The sequence below is a fragment of the Perognathus longimembris genome, chromosome 26 (genome assembly GCF_023159225.1).
Source record: "Perognathus longimembris pacificus isolate PPM17 chromosome 26, ASM2315922v1, whole genome shotgun sequence".
In the NCBI taxonomy this organism is placed as follows: domain Eukaryota; kingdom Metazoa; phylum Chordata; class Mammalia; order Rodentia; family Heteromyidae; genus Perognathus; species Perognathus longimembris.
Window position 1 is genome coordinate 4,599,618 of NC_063186.1, and position 20,037 is coordinate 4,619,654.

Consider the following 20,037-nt stretch of genomic DNA (forward strand, 5'->3'; position numbering starts at 1 on the left):
TTTAATGAATGAATGTTAGGAAGATAGTAGCATTCATTCCCTAACAAGGAGAATTTTGCCTTTATATTCAAATATATACAGAAACTTATGTATTTTGTTTTGGCTTTTGTTTTTCTACTTGGGTTTGGATTTAATATTTTGCTTTCTGAATTCCAGATGTCTGCTCAGTGCCTTCCTTGCTTTGACCACCATTAGTTTCCCATAAGTCTTTTCTTCCAGCTGAAGAGCTCCCCATTTCCTTAAATCTACCTTAACTTAGCACTAATATATTTTATGTGCACAGGAGACTTCTGCTTAAGGGCTGCCAGTGGATAACGGGTAGGGTTTATAGGCAATCATTTAAAATTGAGTATCCATCATTATATTCCAAAATTAGCCAACTCCCCATAGTCTTAGGCCTGTGGCCATCTATCTTCCTTTGGAGGCTTATTGTATTTTTTTTCTGGCTCCCAAGATACAGACTACAAACTTCAGTGATTCATATTTGTTTTATTTATTTTTTAACCTCCAGTAGAAATAATTTAAAGAGCTGAGGAACAGTGCCCAGACCCAGAGTTCAAGCCCCAGGACTGCCAAACAAACAAACAAAAAACAATATCCTTGGAATGTAGATACCATAAGCCTTTACATACTGATGGAAAAGCACCAGCAAGAAGAGGAGGGTACCAGGGCATCAAGAAGCAGTATACAGGGCTGGGGATATAGCCTAGTGGCAAGAGTGCCTGCCTCGGATACATGAGGCCCTAGGTTCGATTCCCCAGCACCACATATACAGAAAACGGCCAGAAGCGGCGCTGTGGCTCAAGTGGCAGAGTGCTAGCCTTGAGCGGGAAGAAGCCAGGGACAGTGCTCAGGCCCTGAGTTCAAGGCCCAGGACTGGCCAAAAAAAAAAGAAGCAGTGTACAACCAGGGCATCAAGAAGTGGTATATAACAGAGCCCATCGAAATGACTAGCTCAAGGCCTTGTAGTATCAGGGTGATATATATCACTTTACGCCTACCATATGGCAAAATTCACCAGTGACTTGGGTGTGTGGTTGGGAGTGGCTGTGAGGACTATCTTGGATACAGCTAATGGAAATGTGAAGGGTCATACCCTCTGCAAAAAGTCTGAAAGACCTCCATTAAAATATCAGAAAGTCCTATGTTAGGGCTGTATGCATAGAAGTAAAAACAATGGAAAAGAAAGAGACAGCCACACCAGCAGCACTGTAGTAAGGCCAGCAAACATCTGGAATCGGGCTGACTGCTCATCCACGGGCACATGTAGAATGACTGCAATAATACCCATGCCTTGGAATGTTACACATTTCAAATAGTTAGGTGACAAGGCAAGTCCCAAAGTGGAAGTCCATGCATGTATCTGAGACATCCACACAAGATCATCCAACAAGATCCCATTTGGGTGAAATAAACAAGGACAAAAATATCTACCTATGTACATGCATGTGTACATATGGATGTGTGTGTGTGTGTGTGTGTGTGTGTGTGTGTGTGTGAAGTAAAAGAGGACCAGAGATGCCCCAGCTTACGCTGGTTAAGGGGAGAAAGTGGTTTTTAGTTGTAGACAATAAGAGCCTCCAATCACCACCAGTGTCTATCTTACGGTGGAAGGATTTCAGGATCTTTCATTTCCTTCCTTACATGTTTTCTTATACTGTGTTTAAATTTCTCAGTGAGTATGTGTTGCTAATAAAGACAGAGGGAAAAAATTTTAAAAAAAGAAATAATTTGATTGAGATTCCTATCTGGAGCAAGAAAGTTGAACTTGCTAAGTTGAGGAATGTAGATATAATTTCATATGTAGGTGCCCTTGTTAGACAAATGCAGGTAACATAAATATCTTCGTTAGAAAAACGTACTGGTATCTTTCAGCAGACTGTAGTAAAGCATAGGCAATACAGAAAACTCTCCTGGGAACACAGTTTTCTCACCTCGAATTCACTACCATTTTCAAACAATGGAACAATCCTCTTAGTATGCCTTTGTCATTTTTACCTCCACTATTATAAACAGAAGGAAAGATCATATTGTGTTCATCTGAAATTTATCTACATCAAGCTCAAAATGCTTATTTTGTGAAGTTGCCTATCCTTTGAATATTTTCTGAGGTTTATTATTATTATTATTTTTATAGAGGTATAGAGGTGTTACAATTACATAAGTCAGGAAATGAGTACATTTCTTTTTGGACAATGAACTTAGTAGCTATTAACCAGCTGAGACAGAGGGCAATCTTCCTGGCTCAGGGTCTGTTTTCCAACTTATCTTCATCCATCAAGGCCAACCAACCTGTCATCTCAGGCTCGGGGCAGTAGCACAAGAAGGGACCCAACGTGTGATGAAGAACCAGGCTGGCAGGGTTTCTAGAAAGAGAGCACAAAGCTGCAATTGGTTCAGGAAGAAGCAGGGTGTTGAGTAGCTTGGATGTCTCCATCTCCATGGACGTTCTTCTCCGTGTCCATCTCTATCATCTCCATCTGTGTCACCATCCCTGCTCCCTGGGTCTCTACCATCTTTGTCCGTCTACATCTCTGTCTCCACCTCCATCATCTCCCTTTCCCATCTTGGCCCTGTACTGTATTCCAGGTTACTTAGGGATCTATAGAGCAAGCTTGCTTGTAGTGAGGGTGCAGGGCAGAGGTTACAGTGTCAGGGTGGATACTCCAACTGCAGCCGGGAGAAAGAGGAACACTCGAGGGCATCTCCATGACAGGCCAAAGGGAGTGTGTGTGTGTGTGTGTGTGCGCGCGTGTGCGTGTGCACGTGCACATTTGTACATTTTTCCTCTCTAAGGCTCGCAAAGCCTTCTGGGAATGCAAAGTTGTGAGGGCATGTAGAGGAACCCCAAAGGTCTGGTTCCAAGGTTATAGTGGCACAATCGCTCTTACTAAATTTGTACAAGGTCTCCATTCATCCTGATCTTTCTTTCACTTTCTTAGAGAAATCCATCTCCTCTCTTTAACCCCTGCCGAACTCTAACCCCAAATTCCCATTTCCAAACACCCCCTCGAATACCCTGCAAGCCGGTCGTCTCCTTGGGTCTGAACATGTTCAACACTGGTAGATCTTCAGAAACAATCATTTATTCCATGGTTAACTGACCACAGCCCGGTCTATTTTTTTTCCCCTTATTTCCCCCCTGGTAAGTTTACAAAAGCATCAGGAAAAGCAGAAACAGTTGTGTCATCCAGCAAGGGTGGCTCTCTGCTTCCTGACAAAAGTTGGACTTGATGAGTTTTCTTTCCTCTTTTCTTTCCTTCCTTAGTTCCTCTTCTGAAAACGCTGAGCTCGCTCTGTCTGCCTGAACTAGAGTGCCACACAAGAGCCCTCTCAGTTCTGCCGTAGCTGATTTTATTCTTCCCCCCCGTTCCTTAGGTCTTGCAAACCAGAACAAAGAGATCCTAGTCCTCAAAGACCAACAGCTTCGCTCACTAGGCAGAGGGACCAAAAAAATGGGACAAACACCATCTGAAATCTCTGTATTTTAAATTTTTAAAAAATGGGGGAGCAAATTCCACTTGCTTTCTTCCGGGTGGTACATTCATCATTACCCCGTTGGACAAACTCAGCCACAGGGTTCTTTGCTAGGCCCCCTGGGACGAAAGGGTCTGAGGTTGGAGCTTGGACTCATGCAGTCAAGCTTTCCCCAATCCTCCGGCTCTTCCCAACATGCCTTAGCAGCCTGTAAGCTTAACCCCCCCCCCCATTCAGCCTTACCTCGGAGTTGTTGCTCTCCAGAAGAAAATGGGCCCCAACTCAGACCCACAAACACCACTCATGAGGGTTTGTCCAAATTTTTCCTTTTTTTTCCCACCTCCAGCTCTAAAAAGCATCATCAACACAAGATCGTTAGATCACATGATCAAGTCTTTTGTCACCACTGGGCAATGTGGTGTTTCTGCCAGGTGCGTCCTTCGATGAAGCTATTTCCTGGCTGAGATGTGAAGTAGGTTTGTCTCCTCGGCTTTGCTCTTTGCCTGCTTCTCTGAATTCACATCCTTATCACTGTCCAGTCACTGCGTTTCCTTCCCTATCCTTTCCCCTAACTCCGGAGAGTTCACTCAGTTCAAAGCAGGGCATGCGTGGTTGGGAGGGGTGACCAATGGAAAGACGATCACTTGAAGTGCGTGTACTCAGAGATCTGCTTTCTCCAGCCTTCATGAATTGCGATGGCAGTTTTTTTTCGGGGGCGGGGGGCAGATATGATGAGGCACTCTTGTAATTCCAGCTTTATGAAGGCGAAGGACAGGAGGATTAGAATCCAAGTCTGGCCCCCAGGGGGTGGGAAAAGTGAGAGCAATCTGAACAGCTAGAGCAAAGAGGCTTGTGGCTCTAGCAGTAGAGCACTCCATTAGCAAGTGCAGGTCCCTGGAGTCAAACTCCAGTCTCACCTCTCCCTCTCTCCCCCAAAATGAACCCACAGAAAGCAAAACGGACTTGAAAACAGTTGAGAAATGTCGAGGCTACGCTTAGGGCATGATTGGAGCCCACCTGATTTCCCAGAACTATCCATTCCACTGCTTGTAGACTGATGGTTAATGACACCAGTGTCATCTTGAGTTTGTGCCCTTTCCTTCTCTTGGATGGATGTGTGTCCTGCCCACAAGACTCCTTACCATCTAAGTCCTGCTCAGAGTTTGGCCCAAGGCTCCCGAGACTCTTTGCCTAACCCAGTTGCTTTATTGTAGTTTTTGTTGTTGTTATACTGATCATTTGCTTCACTTTACCTCCTCAAGTTTTTAAAAAAATTGTTTTAATAAAAGCATTTTGGGGAACCCCTCAAATCAGAGTAAATATCTGGACATGTTCATAAGTGATCTCATTGGGGCCTATCCCGTACAGTATTTCAAATCAACCAAGAGATTTCTGTGGCAGATGCCCCATCATACCAACTCCCTGGAACCCAAGGAACAGCTCATGAATTCGGCATCGGAGCTCTTTGCCACTGCGATCGTTCAGGTGGCTGGAAATCGAAACAAGATGGCCACTTGTAGGCTTTCGGCAGTGACAGCAGGTCAGGTGACCCTGGTCGCTCCTACCTGAAACACCAAGATACTTAAGGAGAATAGCCCTTGATATCTTCCTCAACTTGAACCAATCCATGCTGTTATCAGCTCTGCTTTCATTGTATCTCCCTGCCCTCCCCTATACACTCAAGAAATCCAGAGCCGGAGACATCTGGACCCTAGCCGACCCCTGCCACTTACCGGAATATAACGCAAAGCATTCTTGTAAGTCAAATGCAAGCAATGGGGGAAATCCTTATTGGAGGAAACTGTGCTCCAGGATGACTCACCCTGCTTATTTATTTATTTTTAAAGAGCTTCACACTTCATTTGTGGGAGCAGTGTTTACAGGATCAGCATGGTGGCTGACCATTAGTGGAAAAAAATGAAATTAAAATTCCGATTTCTTTAAAGAGTCACGACGCACTTATGGGTAAGATGAATGCTACTAAACATTTTAGAGGGGATACGGAGGCCGGGTCCTCGATAGGAAACAGAATGCAGAGAGGCCTTTGTTGTGCAACTTCCAGGGAATTGATGTGCAGATGGAAAAGCTCTTGAGATGCACGGTGGTGGGACCACATTACTGTCTGGTGAGCGAATCTGGGGGAGGAAGAGCAGAGAGGAGGGAGAAAGCGTCTTGTAGGCAATCAGTGATCAGGGGCTCCGAGGGCACAACCTGATGAGAGAGAGAGAGAGACAGAGAGAGAACCAGAGAACTAGCAAGCAGTCCACATTCTGGTCAGAATAAAACACTCACAGACCTGGCCTGGCCGAGGTACCAAGCCTGTCTTGATGTGCAGGCTGTTCCTGCTAGCAAGGGCGGGGCGAGTCCATCTCCCTTCTTTCCTCCCAGGTTTCTGGAGCAATCTACCCGGCACCGGCTTCGTTTTCCATGATGTCATTGCCTGGCTGGGCTGGAGGGGCACATTGGGGAGGAATTATAATCCAGTGCAGGCAGGGCCCTGGCGAGTTAAAACACAGGATGCTATGGGGAACATAGAACGAGCGCCTGGAGTTCACCTGGTCACTAGGTGAGCTCCGTGCAGCTCGCATCGATTACGGGAAACCACCAGCTCGGTCTCCTAAGGACCGTGTCTGCGTTAGACATGGAGCAGGAAGGAGCGAGCAGGAGAGGACATTTACAATTCTGTCATTCATAAATTTGCCGGAGCCTTTGTGGAAGGCATGCGTGTTTCCTGCCAGCACCTCCTCTTGGGGGTGATGAATTCCAATAAGTTTCAATCCCTTTATTACTCACTGTGAGAGAAATTGCTTCCTTTTATGTCTGGAACTAAACCTGGATCGCATTTCACAGGATGGCCCCTCGTCACAGAGCTGTGGAATTTGCTAAGCCGGTGACCTGCAGCTCCTCAAAGTTCTTGGGTTTGTGGCTCCGGTTCTCCTGGCCATTCGACACAAGATGTCACCTTTCAGCGTGTCTGATACCATTGTTTAATACGTGCTTCTCACAAGCTTTACTCGTTGCACTTTTCTGGGTAGGGGTGTGTGTGTGTGTGTGTGTGTGTGTGTGTGTGTGTGTGTGTGTGCAGATTGTGGGGCTTGAACTCAGAGCCTGGGTGCTGCCTCTTAGCTTTTTTTTTTTTTTTGGCCAGTCCTGGGCCTTGGACTCAGGGCCTGAGCACTGTCCCTGGCTTCCCTTTGCACTTGAGCCACAGTGCCACTTCTGGCCGTTTTCTGTATATGTGGTGCTGGGGAATCGAATCCAGGGCCTCATGTATATGAGGCAAGCTCTCTTGCCACTAGGCCATATCCCTAGCCCCGCCTCTTAGCTTTTGTACTCAAGGCTAGCTAGCACTCTACTACTTGAGCCACAGCTTCACTTCCGGTGTGTTGGTGCTTCGTCGGAGATGAGAGGCTCACAGACTTTTTCTGCCTGGGCTGGCTTTGAACCGTAATTCTCGGATCTCCACCTCCCGAGTAGCTAGGGTGACAGGTGTGAGCCACCATGTCACCTGGCCGTGACAGCCTGTGACAACAGGTGCCAACCTGTTCTGTAGTCAACGAGAAAGGCTGTCGGGGAAGGAGATGGTTGTACTGCTTCTCCTCGCACAGGGGAACACGGGCTGCGCTTTCTTCTCTCTAATGGACTCGAGCTCCCTCATCTCCCCAGACTTTCAACTCTGTATTCTCCACCCCAGAAGTGCCCTGGGCTCTGCCTTAGTCTCTCTTGTCTTTTTTTTACATTATGGTCTGGAACTGTCCTCGGGGCAGCAAATCTGTGACCATCGTAAAGCTCCTCTCCTCTGTTCCTCGTCTCCCACTGTCTATTGTCAAATTCAATTGCCAGGATCTTGAAATACGTTCTTTCATGTATTTTTTAAAGCCTGCTTTTAGCTTGTTTATTTTGGACTAGAGGGCAAAGTCCAATTCCTGCTAGTCCATCTTAGCCAGATGTGGACAAACTATAAATAATTTTTGGTTCACTCGAATTTTGACAGCCCTGCTTCTTGATAACATCAGTCTGCTGGATTTCAGCAGTTCAAATAATAGACGATTCCCAACCGGGTCAAAAGAAATCAATTTCACTGAGGAAGAAGCTACATATTATAACAGGCACAAATGCTAATCGCTGACTTTAATGAGTTTTGATAAGTACGTGACTAGTTAACACTATTCGAGCTAAACATCTGTATCACCCAATCAAGTTCTCTTCGCTGATGTCTTGTTTGTTTGGTTTGGTTTAGGAACAGAGACTCACTGTGTAGCTCAGGCTGGTCTGGAACTTGTAATTCTCTTGACCACATCCTCCTGAGTGCTGGGGTTATAGATGTGTCACCATGCCTATGTTCAATGAGGGTTGTTTTTTTCTTTTGGTTATTGTATTGTTTTCGTTTGTTTATGTCTATCCCGGGGCTTGAACTCAGGGCCTGGGCACTGTCCCTGAGCTCTTTCACTCAAGGATAGCCCTCTACCACTTACTTGAACCACAGCCCCACGTTTGGCTCTTGTTGGTGGTTAACGAAAGATAGGAGTCTTACAGAATTTCCTGCTTGGGCTAGTTTTGAACTACAGTCTCCTGATCTCAGCCTCGGGAGTGGCTAAGACAACAGGCAGGAGCCATCGCTACCTGGCTTTCCAGTGAGAGTTTGATGTGTAATAGTGAAGAATCGGCTGGCCTTCATGAATCATCTTTTTATTTTTTGAGCTAGGAAAGGGTCTCCCTCACTCACTGGCTGCCCTCCTTTCTTCTGTGAGCTCTGGATCGCTCTTTAATCTTAGGTATTTTTTTCCTCCACCGAGGTGGTCAGAAGCACACGTGACTCCGTGCAGGTCTCCGTGTAGATTTGCCTCATGCAGTCCAAATGAATCACTGGACCTCAGTATTGGGGTGCCTTGTGTAAAGTAGCCAGGACTCAAGAGGATGAAGAATGGTTTGGGGAGACTCGGTGTCCCAAGTAGTGTATACAGCTTTCACCTGGGATCTCCAGGAGCTTTCTTTCCTGAGATTATTGAGGTTATTTGTTACACAGCATTATTGCCACAATAAAACTGTTACATGCTGCTTGATAAATATTACTATGTTGTTTATTTTTTTTTTTTGGAAAAGCCACAGGCTTATATTTATACAGCATCAAGCCTGCCAAATTGAATATTATTTTTAACCTTGGAAAGCTTAACACACCAAGTCCTATTTTTGTTATTGCTCTGCCGTTCACAATCATCCCTGAACTTTGGAGGAACCTGCAGGCCATGCTGGCACCAGATCATTAGCGGGTCTCATTTCCCTTCTGCTGGGTGCCCTAGGGGGAACTCTCTAGCAGCTGCTTGTAGAAGAAGCCAAACAACATGCATTATTTTGTGACTCCTCCTACATTTATAGTTTTGTATTTCAGATCGCCAGCTCTTGTTTGTGTGGTACTAGGGTTTGATCTCAGGGTCTGTGCTCATTGCGCTTGCTTGCTTAGCTGGTGCTCCACCACTTGAGCCATCCCTTCAGCCCTGATTCTTTGTCCTCAGTTAGTTCTGAGATCAGGGTTTCACAGATTTTTCTTCCGGGGCTGGCTGGGAAACCATGGTCCTCTAGATTTCAGCCTCCTGAGTAGCTAGGATTACAAGTGGGAGCCACTATGCCTGGCTAGGTCTGGTTTTTATTATGAGCCAGGGGCTGAGCTAGCCACATTAGGTATTCTCTTGGTGGCAGTAACGCTGCGTGCCAAAGAACCCCAAGGATCTCAGAAAAAGAAGGTCCCCAGAGGTCCAAGAGAGAAGCCCAATTTCAGCCTGAGGCACACGACTACATTTGGGGAGCACCGAGTCTCCCCGAATCATGCCTCCTTCTGCAGTTGTTCCAGCTTGTTGCTACCCTCGCCATTGCCCGCCGGCTCAGATCACATCCTCGTGGGCCCCTGTGTTGCTGCCTGTGTCTCCTCCGCAAAGCCCTGCCTTGCCGCATTGAAATACAGAGGCCTTCCCATGTTTGGCTGTGTCAGGAGTGGCGCAGAGGGTCTGACCTTTCTCAGCCCTGACCCAAGTCCTGCACACACAATTGTGTTGTTTTATTGGCAAGGCTGGGCTATGTTGATACATTTTCATTTGCTAGTTAATAATTTCTTTATATGAAATTTTCTCCTCATGTCCTTTGCCTACTTATCTAGTGAGGTCTTGATTTAAAAAAAATCAATTTATATGAATTCTTTATGGAGCAGAGATATTAAACCATTTCTGCAATGCTTTCTTGCAGAACTTTCTCCATCTAAAATTTGCTTGTTACTTTGGTTTTTTTTTTTTTTTGCTACACAGAAGGTACTTTATTTTTTTAGTGTATGGTGTATAGCCATAACTAAGAAGGGCCACATTTAAATGTATGTACCTTTCTCTTATCTTTACATAGCTTATAATATGTTTTCTCAGGCAGTGTAAGCCTTGCTGTGGATTGCTCAGATTAGCGGTCAGGGATGTATTCAGGGGAGAGAGCCTTCCGTGACAGGAATAGCTAATGCTGTCTTCTCCCCCCTGATGCGCCTCTCTGGTCCGCTCTTCATTTATAGATTCTAAAATATTTATTGAGCATCTACTCTCAGCTAGGCTTCGCTGCCTGGGACATTGTAGGCCTTCCTTGGTTTAATGGTCACTGTGATCTAATTGAGGTTTGATGAGATGGATGAACCATCCCCCCGTATCAATAAAGTTGAGTATTACCTTAACCACAGTCTCAGAGTTATTAACTTTCAGGTCTATAGAGACAGTCTTGAGTGAGCATGAAAGATACAGTCACTGCCCCCGAGGGGTTCACAGAAGATTGGAGAAGACAGACAAGTAAAAGACAATTACAGTGAGCGTGACAGACACTGTGATGGAGGTCATGACGGTGGTGGTACAACTGGACAGATTGAGGGGACCCAAGAGAAGCTTCTAGAGACCGAGAATGGCTGAGAGAAGAAGGTTGGAGTTTCGAATGTTCTCACAAAGCCAACAGATCAGAGATGTCCTGGGAATGAGAGAGAACTTCTGTCTTTTAATGTGGGTTTTTTGTTTGTTGGTTTTTTTGGTCATGGGGCTTGAACTCTGGGCCTGGGCGCTGTCCCTGAGCTCTTCAGCTCAAGGCTAGTGCTCTACCACTTTGAGCCACAGCGCCACTTCCAGCTTTTAGTGGTTCGTTGGAGATAAGTGTCTCATGGAGTTTCCTGCCCGGGCTGGCTTTGAACTGCCATCCTTAGATCTCAGCCTCCTGAGTAGCTAGGATTATAGGTGTGAGATACAGATGCCTGGTGAACTTTTGTCTTTGAGAATCTATGGTGCTGAAGAATATATCCCGGGGGTAATGTTGGAGAATGGGTCAAATAATACCACTCTTACTTCTTTTATTATCAGGCTCTGCTTTCTCTCTCCCCTCCCCCCCCCCGTTTCTCCTTGATAAAATATGCCACCATTATCATTTTCCAATGAAAAGGAAGTTGCTTCCTTTGAACCATGACACTTGGTGTTTTGCCTGGCTCTGCCATACAACCAGACTCTGCCGTGACTTGGGTGAGCATAAGGTTCCCATCTTTGTGATGTGTGAAAACGGGGGACCATGTGCAGGGTTGCACCCCAGCAGGACTAACTGCGTCCGCGTTGGAGGCACAGTTGTTGAGTGACAGTAAGTTCTGTCTTCTTGGCATGTGTGGAGGCTGCGTCCAGTGCTCGCGGGGGAATGCACCTAAATCTGAGGACCACTCACAAGTGGCCACGGTCCAAGAGGAGATTTGGCTTTTCCCCTTTGCGAATCCTATGAAGCAAATCTCCCGGGTAGACTTTTACCAATCCCTGCCCCCCCAACTCCATCAAGCTTTACCCAGTGGGCGATCGATTTCCTCGGACAGGAGTCAAGCCAGTGAGTTAGAGCTCGGAGACGGCACGCATGATTGGTTGGGGTGGCTTTTCCAAGTCGTACCTACTACATTAGGCGCCCTCCGTTAATATTCATTGACGTTTCATTGAGGTTTGATGAGATGGATGAGCCATCCAATATGTCAATAAAGTTAAGTATTACCCTCACCGCATTCTTAAAGTTATTAAAAATGTCAAGAGCTGGGTGATTGATCTCTTCATTCTATAGAAGGATTGCCAAGACAGTATGTATTTTTTTTTAAATGCACAAGGCCTAAATGATAATGATTTATCTCTCAGGCTCCATTTGGAGCTAGGTATCGGTGACTAATTCCAGTGCAGTGGTCTCTTTAAAGTCTTTGGCCTTTTGACACCATTTTTGGTCTTCAGAGAAATAGGAGATTGCAGTCTAGGGCTAGAGGCCCAGAGGCTGATGTAAATTCGTTCCCCAGCGGCCTCCTCCTGTCTGAACCGTCCTCAGCAACTGCCTACGTGTGACCTTTCCTAGTTGACATCTTTGCCCTTGAGTAATAGGTACTTTTAAGAGGGAGATGATAATGCCCTGGCCTTGAAAAATGTGGTTCCCACTCTGACAACAGGGCGTCTCTTGGGAGAGTCACAAGACGGAGGAAGGAGGAAGTGAGAAGCAGAGTTATTTGCTGTGGGAATTTGTGTTCACATGGAAATCACTTGTGGCTCAGCCTGCTGTGGAGTGGAGGTTCTGATGAGGACAGCCTTGACATTCTCCTTACTTCTCAGGGCGTGTGTGTGTGTGTGTGTGTGTGTGTGTGTCATCCCCAGCCTTGTGTATTTTTTATGTCTAAGAGATACAGCCCACGGTGACAGGGTTTGGATCTACAGTTTCACACACACAGTGACAGTCCAGCACTGTGTTTGGAAAAAGTGCTTTGTATTAAAAAAAAAAAAGATGTTGATGCTTTGCAATCACTAGTTGAGAGCCATGTGTACCAATGACAACGGTTACAATGAAAACCAGACTGGCAAGCCCGTGAGAAGCCTGAGCAAAACCTAACCCCCCTGCCCACCTCCCCGCCCCCCCCAAAGCCTCTCTGTAGCTGCTCAAGGTTGGGCAGCTCTTCCATGGGGTCTCCTCTAGAAGCCACAGCCAGAGGCTTTGTTTCTAAATACTCCTAGTGGAGGTCTTCTAGCTTCCTGCCTTTTTTCTCCGACCATCCCAGCGCTCCATACCGTCCTCGGCCTCTAGGGGGCAGCAGAGCTTGCATATAGCAAGGTGGCTGCTTCTGCAGACAAAAGAGAAGGATTTTGGGGGGCTGTCAATTTGTCTTAACATTGCATGAAGGTCTGTCTCAGGCAGAGGAGGCCCTATACAGACCCAAATCAAGGTGTGCATTGTTCTCCCGGCTGTTTGTTGCCTAGCCAGGGACTCAGAGGTGAAAAGAAGCTGGGTTCTAGTATTTATTTATTTATTATTTGCACACAAGGGTGTCTTTCTTACCCAGGGTGAGTGGCTGGGAGAAGGGATGCGTGACATCAAGCCTTAGGAGACAGGTGCTTCCCTTCTCCATCCTTCTCCACGGGTGGGAGGCACCTGAATCCACCACACAAAAGGGGTCCACAGAGAGAAGGCAAGAGAAGGCAACAGGAAAAAACAACAACAACAACAACAAAAAACAATCTAGCAAGCGGGGAAGGGAGCAGGAAGAAGGCAAGCTCAGAACAAAATCAAGAATGAGATGGAGGAAAACTAATGTATGATGATTGTAGTAAATCCATGTTATGGGTTTGGGAGCCAAGCAATTTCATCAGAAGCAAACTTGCCCAAATGTGAGCACTTAATAATGAAGAAAACAGAAGGATTGATCATGGAAATTAGGCTAATGAATAAACAAGCTGCTTTCTTAAAAAAAAAATGGGCTCCCCCTCGCAGTCCGTTATTTTTAACTTAGCGGCAATTTGCATACTAGTTAATTTGCATGTATTAAATACTGCTCCCTTTCTCCTTTCCCACCTCCTCTACTTCAGAATAACATTTCATTACGGTGCTGCTGGGCCTGAGGACTCGGAGACTCTGGAGAGTTTATTAATTTATCCAACACATGCTGTGTACATTTTTATCACTTGCAGCACAGTGGACCCGGTATCTTTGAAGTCATTAACCAGACAGGGGTGTTCTGCTCCAGGTATTCAAAAGACAGCTGAGAAAAGCCAGCCTGCAAAAAAAAAAAAAAAAAAAAAAAAGTACCAGCAATGCAGGGGAAAGATCGTGTTTGGTTTATGTTCTTTCTATGAAGACAAAACTGAGCATTGGGTAACCCTCTCATCTGTATCAGAGTCTCTGATGTGTGTGTGTGTGTGTGTGTGTGTGTGTGTGTGTGTGTTTCTTAAAGAAATAGAACTGATTCTCTGCAGAGCACCAATGCCCAGCCAATGATGTAAGACAGATGGACAGACAGACAGACACACACACACACACACATACACATGGCATTTCTCCTGCTGTCATCTGTATTGATACGGCAGGAGGGAAGCATAGCTTCTAGTACGGAGCCACTTGGCCTAAAGGCTGGATATCTCTTTCTCATCATCCAGCCTTTGGGGCCTCTCACTTGACTCGACCAAGGAGGGAATTTTGAAGTCAGGCTTTCAGTTGTTTCTTTGAAGGTTCTGGAGTGGGTTGGGCCACCTCCAGAAGGAATAGAGAGATAGCTGCAAGAGGGCTTTTAAAGAGTGACCTCATCTGTGCTGAAGCACGCCCGTAGTCCCAGCTACAGGGGAGGCAGAAATAGGAGGATAGTGGTTCAAGACCAATATGGGAAAAAGAATAAAAAATAAGAGAATCTTTTAGCATGGTAGTGCATGGCCATAATCCAGCTGTACCGAAGAAGGAGTTAGGAGTCTCATGGTCTCAGGCTGACCCAGGCAAAAGCAAGACACTTAAAATAACGAAAGAAGAAGGCACTTGCATATATAGTGCAAATCCCTTGTACTGTCAACGTGACACAACTAAACAGAACAAAAGATGACCAGGTCTGACCTGCTTGCACGTTATCCAGTGCCATCTTTTTAAACCATTTGGCTATTAACCTCTTCTTCTGCCGTCCCAGATGCTTGAGGTGAAGACAGACCTTTGTATTTGCCTAGAGCATGTGGAGTGTTCTTCAAGTTCCAATGCAGATTAAAATCTGGTTAACTAATGTATTCAACCAATCATCCAGTCATCAAATATTTATCAGATGCCTACTATGATCCAGAAATTCCATTATGTTCTTTGTAAGCAGATGAAACTGATCAGTGGCTTACTCAAATAGGGTCTGGCGTTAGGTCTAGGACCAGCCTGGACTGACATTCTCCTGTTTACACTTCCTGGGCTAGGAGGGATAACAGGCATGGGCGAGATTTTATTCATTGAGACAGAATCTTGGAGAACATTTTTGCCCAGGCCAGCCTTGAACTGTGATCCTTCTGATCTCTGCCTCCCAAGGAGCTAAGAATTATGGTGTGAGTGATCACAACTGTTTTTTTTAATCGATATTACTATCATTGTACAACATAACGAGCTTCATTATGACATTTTCATGCGTGCATACTTTGTGCCTTGATTCTATTTGCCTCTTATCCCCTACCCTTCCCTCCTCCTCCCACGGGTTCACACACCTTCCTGCCCCTGATAATTCCCTTTCTGTTTGCAGGTCTTTTTTTTTTCTATGTAGAGTCCCCAAATGAGAAAAAAAAAAAAGGTGCGATATTTGTCTTTCTGCGACTGGCTTATTTCACTTAACATGATGATCTTCGGTTCCACCCATTTTCCTGCAAATGACACAATTTTGTTTTTCTCAAGGCCTGCGCACTGTCCCTTAGCTTATCCACTCGAGGGTGGCACTCTGCCACTTGAGGCACAACGTTACTACCTGTACTGCGTCTCTTTAATGACCTTTTGTATTTGTCCCACCAACGAGCACACCTCTCATAGCTTGTCCTTGGTGAGTCTCAGTGCTCCTTGATCTAGGGGTTGGTTCACAGTCCTTCTCTCTGAGACACCATCTGCCCACCTTGTGTTGCTGGGGCCCCCGTACACTTGAAATTCAGAACCAGCCTCTTCCCAAAGATAGCAATTAGATGAGGATGGGACAGAAAAGACTGAGGTCAAACTCTGTAGAAATAACTTAGATCGGGTGGTAAGATTAATTCTCTGACCAGAAATTGTGCTAAAAATGGCTGTGATGTCACTCGCGCAAATTATTAACTAGGTTAGATATTGGATCATTTTTTTTTTTTCTTGGCAGATCTCATGGCCAAGGTATGGATGAGGTTGCTTAATAAGGGATTGTGGCCGATGAAGTCAGTCTGGGTCTCACATAGACCTTATGGCCACACTCTTGACTGTATTGAGATGTTATTCTGGGACAGTCTTTTCATCCCGAGGTCTCAGAGAGGTTAGGAACACTTTCTCATCCCATCTCAGGGAGTCGTTGTGAAGACCCAGATGAAATGCCATATCCCACCAAGAGGAAAAAGCTATTATTCTGGCGTCTGAAAGAGTTGACATCTCCAACTGGGATCCGTGGCTGTCAGATCCTGATTGCTGCACTTCATACTGTGGGGGGGTGGGGGTGGGGGAAGCAGGTGCTGTCTGGGGTTGATCGCGTTCTCTAATTGGGTGTCACCTTTTCTGAGCCACACAGCTGCCAAATCTGATTGTCTCTGATTTCGTTTCTTGGAACCAATCAGTACACTGTTTGGTTAACAGTGATCTAAGGTTCAAGATCTGAAGTCTTCCCAGTGGTCCCTCTTGAAATACAACAGCTGGCTTGGTGGGGGGAGGGAGAGGGGAGGGGGGAGCCATCTTGGTAAACTCAAAAGGGACTCAGGCACGCTTCACTTACATTACACCAATGTGGTGACAAGCTTTAAAAAGGGGGTTCAGTCATTCCCCTCCGCTTCTAGTGCTCAGTAAGCTTAATATTTCAGTCAGGAAAATATTACCTTAGTGCTTTCAAAACCATCCTGCTTCTCTTTATAAATTAATTAGGAGAGACTAAACCAAGAAAAGAAGTGAAGGCAAAACTTTGCATCATCTCAGGAATGGTGAAATCTGTGCACTCCTTGTTATTTTTCCATCCATATCCCTATCCATCCATTCACTTTCCATCCATCCATCCATCCATCCATCCCTCCACCTATCCACTCATCCATTCTTCCATTCACCATCTCTCTACCGTCTGTCCACCCATTTGTCTGTCCATCCTTATGTCCTTCATCCCCAGGCTCGTTTGGTGCTGAATCCTTGAGAGCATGGTTGAGTCATTTCTCTTGGCAGGAATACTCGACTGAAGATTAGTAGAGCTGTTCCTATTTCTAAGAGATTCCCCCATGAGTGTAGGACTATTTTCTGTGGTGTTGGGATTTGAACTCCTAGGCAGGTGCTCTCCCACTTGAGCCACATTTTCAACACTGTTTGCTTGAGTTATTTTTTGAGTAGGGCATTGGGTCTATGCTTAGGCTGGCCTGGATTGTAATCCATCTAATTTACACATTTCCATATATACATACATATATATGTGTATATATATATGTACACACACACACGGAATGGCATATAGAATAGATATTGGGGTTCTCTGGACCTTCTCAGGCAATATAATTCCCCAAAACATCTTCCATGGGGTGAGTATGGAAATTCACCTTTAGAAGAATGGGGGTTACATAAATACTCTGTATCTGAAGGGGAAGATGGTAGACAGTTCCCCTATTGCATTTGATTACAGAGACCTTTTCTTAAAGAAATACGTCAGGGATGAGGGAAGTTGCTCGTCACCTTTGAGGGGGTTTGTTTGGTGCCCAAATCCTTATTAGTGAAAGACAATCCATTGTCCTCTTGGGATGATAGCTTTAAAGCAGGAGTGGAAAACTCCGATGGCTCAACATCCACTTGACATAAACAACAAAGTACATAAGAGGGGGCCCTAGGGGACCCAGACATGAAGAACTTTTGGCCCAGCAGCCAGACTTGAGCCTTTGCATCCTATCTGTATTTTTTTTTTCAATTTAAGTCTCTCAATTTTTAATTCAAGTTTTAGAAAATATTAGGCCTGCGAACACAACCTCTCTCTGTGAGCTGGATGTAGCCGGAGGGCTGTGGTTGTCTGTCTCTCTTTTAAACTACTGTACGTGCTGGAGAGAGGCTGGGGCCCGTGCGGTGAGCACATCTGCCCAGTCGTCTCTACAGGGGGCTCTGCTCCACGAGGGGCCTCTGGGAGACGCGGTGGGATGGGGAGAGAAAGGGCAGCCTAGGCCTGCACGGTCTGCCGAGCAGACAGCACGGTGCTTCCAACTCTGTGTGTCAGCGACTTGCCTTCGTGAGGACTGGGGAAACCCATAGGTTTTCAAAACACAAAATCTTATTTGCAAATTTACTTATTCCTTAAATTCCTTCTTAAAACAGTACTTTGTGTTACTTAATCTCGGTGAAATCCTTCAAGGAATCCCAATTGTACACAGGGTAACAGTTGGTGGTTAAATCCCTCCATATTAAGACTGCACGTTGAATTCATTCATTCAGGTGTGTGTGCCTTTCTGCGTTGGACACATAGAGGGATGGTTCTCAAATGCTGTTTTGTTCTGGGCGCTGTATCAGGGCTGGGAATGTAATATGAAGAACCCATGGCCTCAGTATTTCTAGGTATAGATGCTGGTCTTATCAGAACTTCACATTTTATCAGAACTTCATCTTTTCACGTGTTTTTTTTTTTTTTCTTTTGTGTTCCCTTAGAGCTTTTTCCTTGGGTCAGTTGCTTGGATGAGGTCATCTGAAATACTTTGAATCAAAAAAAAAAAAACTCTGGATGCAGTATTTGCTTATATGGTCGTAGATTGTTTGCAAGGGGGAAAAAAAAATGACCACAGTGGTTTAAAACTGACCATTCAATCACGGTATGTCCTGTTAATCCAGGCTGAGGCAGGTGACTTGCTTTGGTTCAGTGAAACACAAATAAGAGGTGTGACAAGTCTTATGAAAGGTGAAAACTGCCTGTGTGCATTTGTATGTGTGATTTCCCTCTTTGGGGTTATTGGCCTTTTTTCTTTCTTTCCTTTCTTCCTCTTTCCTCTTTTCCCTTTCCTTTCCCATTCTCTTCTCCTTCTCTGCTTCCCTTCTTCCCTCCCTTCTTCTCTCTCTTCCTCCTTCCCTCGATTGCTTGCTTTGCTTTCTTTCTTTTACCAGGCCTGGGGCTTGAATTCAGATCCTGGGCACTATCCCTTAGCTTTTTTCACTCTGCCACTTGAGCCACAGCTCCACTTCTGGATTGTTGCTGGTTAATGAAAGATAAGAATCTTATGGACTTTCCTGCCCAGGCTGGCTTTGAACTGTAATCCTCAGATCTCAACTCCAGAACAGCAAGGATTAGATGAGAGCCATTAGTGCTGGGCTTTATTTTAAACACGGTTGATTTGATTTTTTTTCCCACGTATTTATTATTTCTCTCCACAATGAGTCTATAAGTTCCCTAGGGGCAGGTGCTGCAATGTATATTTGGGCCGGTTCTGCAGTGCTAAGCTCATCAGAACTATTTAACAAATGCTTGTGGGATACAGCAACATATAAATAACTCTTCCCCCCCCACCCCCCCACCCCACCCCAGCCTGCCTCAGGGGCAAGCTCATTGACAATAGGTGCCTGCGGTAATACAATTAGGAAGCTCCAAAATAAAATTGTGTTAAGAAACTACTTAAATGCAGTAGAGGAAAGTAGAGAAGACAGCCAATTAGTACCCATGAGCACCCACAATTTCTACATAATGGAAGAAGTCATTTATTGGATTTAGTTCGGTTTAGTTAGGTTCCCAGTTGCAGCTTGTCCCTTGACTTCTCGATGGCTTTATCAAAAAGGGAGGAAGGGAGAAGCCCAATCCACAGCCAAGTAATTAAGTATCCAGGCGAAGACACCCTAACTTCTTTGGAAGATTTGAGAATGTGGCTAGAAAATCCAGGAGCCAGAAGGAGGGTTCGGAACTCACGGCTAGCGAGGATCAGCGTGTGCAGACACTATGCTAACACGATTTGTTTTAGTTATTATCACAGACCTACAATACATGGTTTCTTATCCCTTTTGCAAAAAAAAAAGAAAAGGAAGCTGAGCTCAGAAACGGCATGCCAGAGGGGATATAATTTGCCCAAGAGTACACGTGGTAAGAAGTCGAGACCCAAATCGACTTCTCTTTCACTGTGAAAAAAAACAATGCCCTGTTACTTACATATAGGACCAAACTGTGGCAAATGCACAGCTTGATCCGAGTTACAAAACTGTGAGAAGTTTAGCGGCCCAGCTTAAACGTGTTCAGACTTGAACTTCAAAACTGCGTTGCTGGGTTCCAGTGGCTTGCGACTTGTCATCCTAGCTCCTCAGCAGGCTGAGATCTGAGGATCACAGTTCAAAGCCAGCCCAGACAAGAAAGAGGGTAAGGGTATTTATCTCCAATTAACCACCAAAAAGCTGGAAGTGGAGCTGGGGCTCAAGTGGTGGAGCCCTAGCCTTGAGCGAAAAAGATCAGGGACAGCACCTGTGCCCTGAGTTCAAGTTCCAGGCTGTGTACACACACACACACACACACACACACACAATTAAAATATAAACTACTTATTAAGTTTGACTTAAATGTTTAAAACACTAAATTGTGCCAGGGTTGGAGGTGCACTCCTATAATACTTCCAGCCTTTG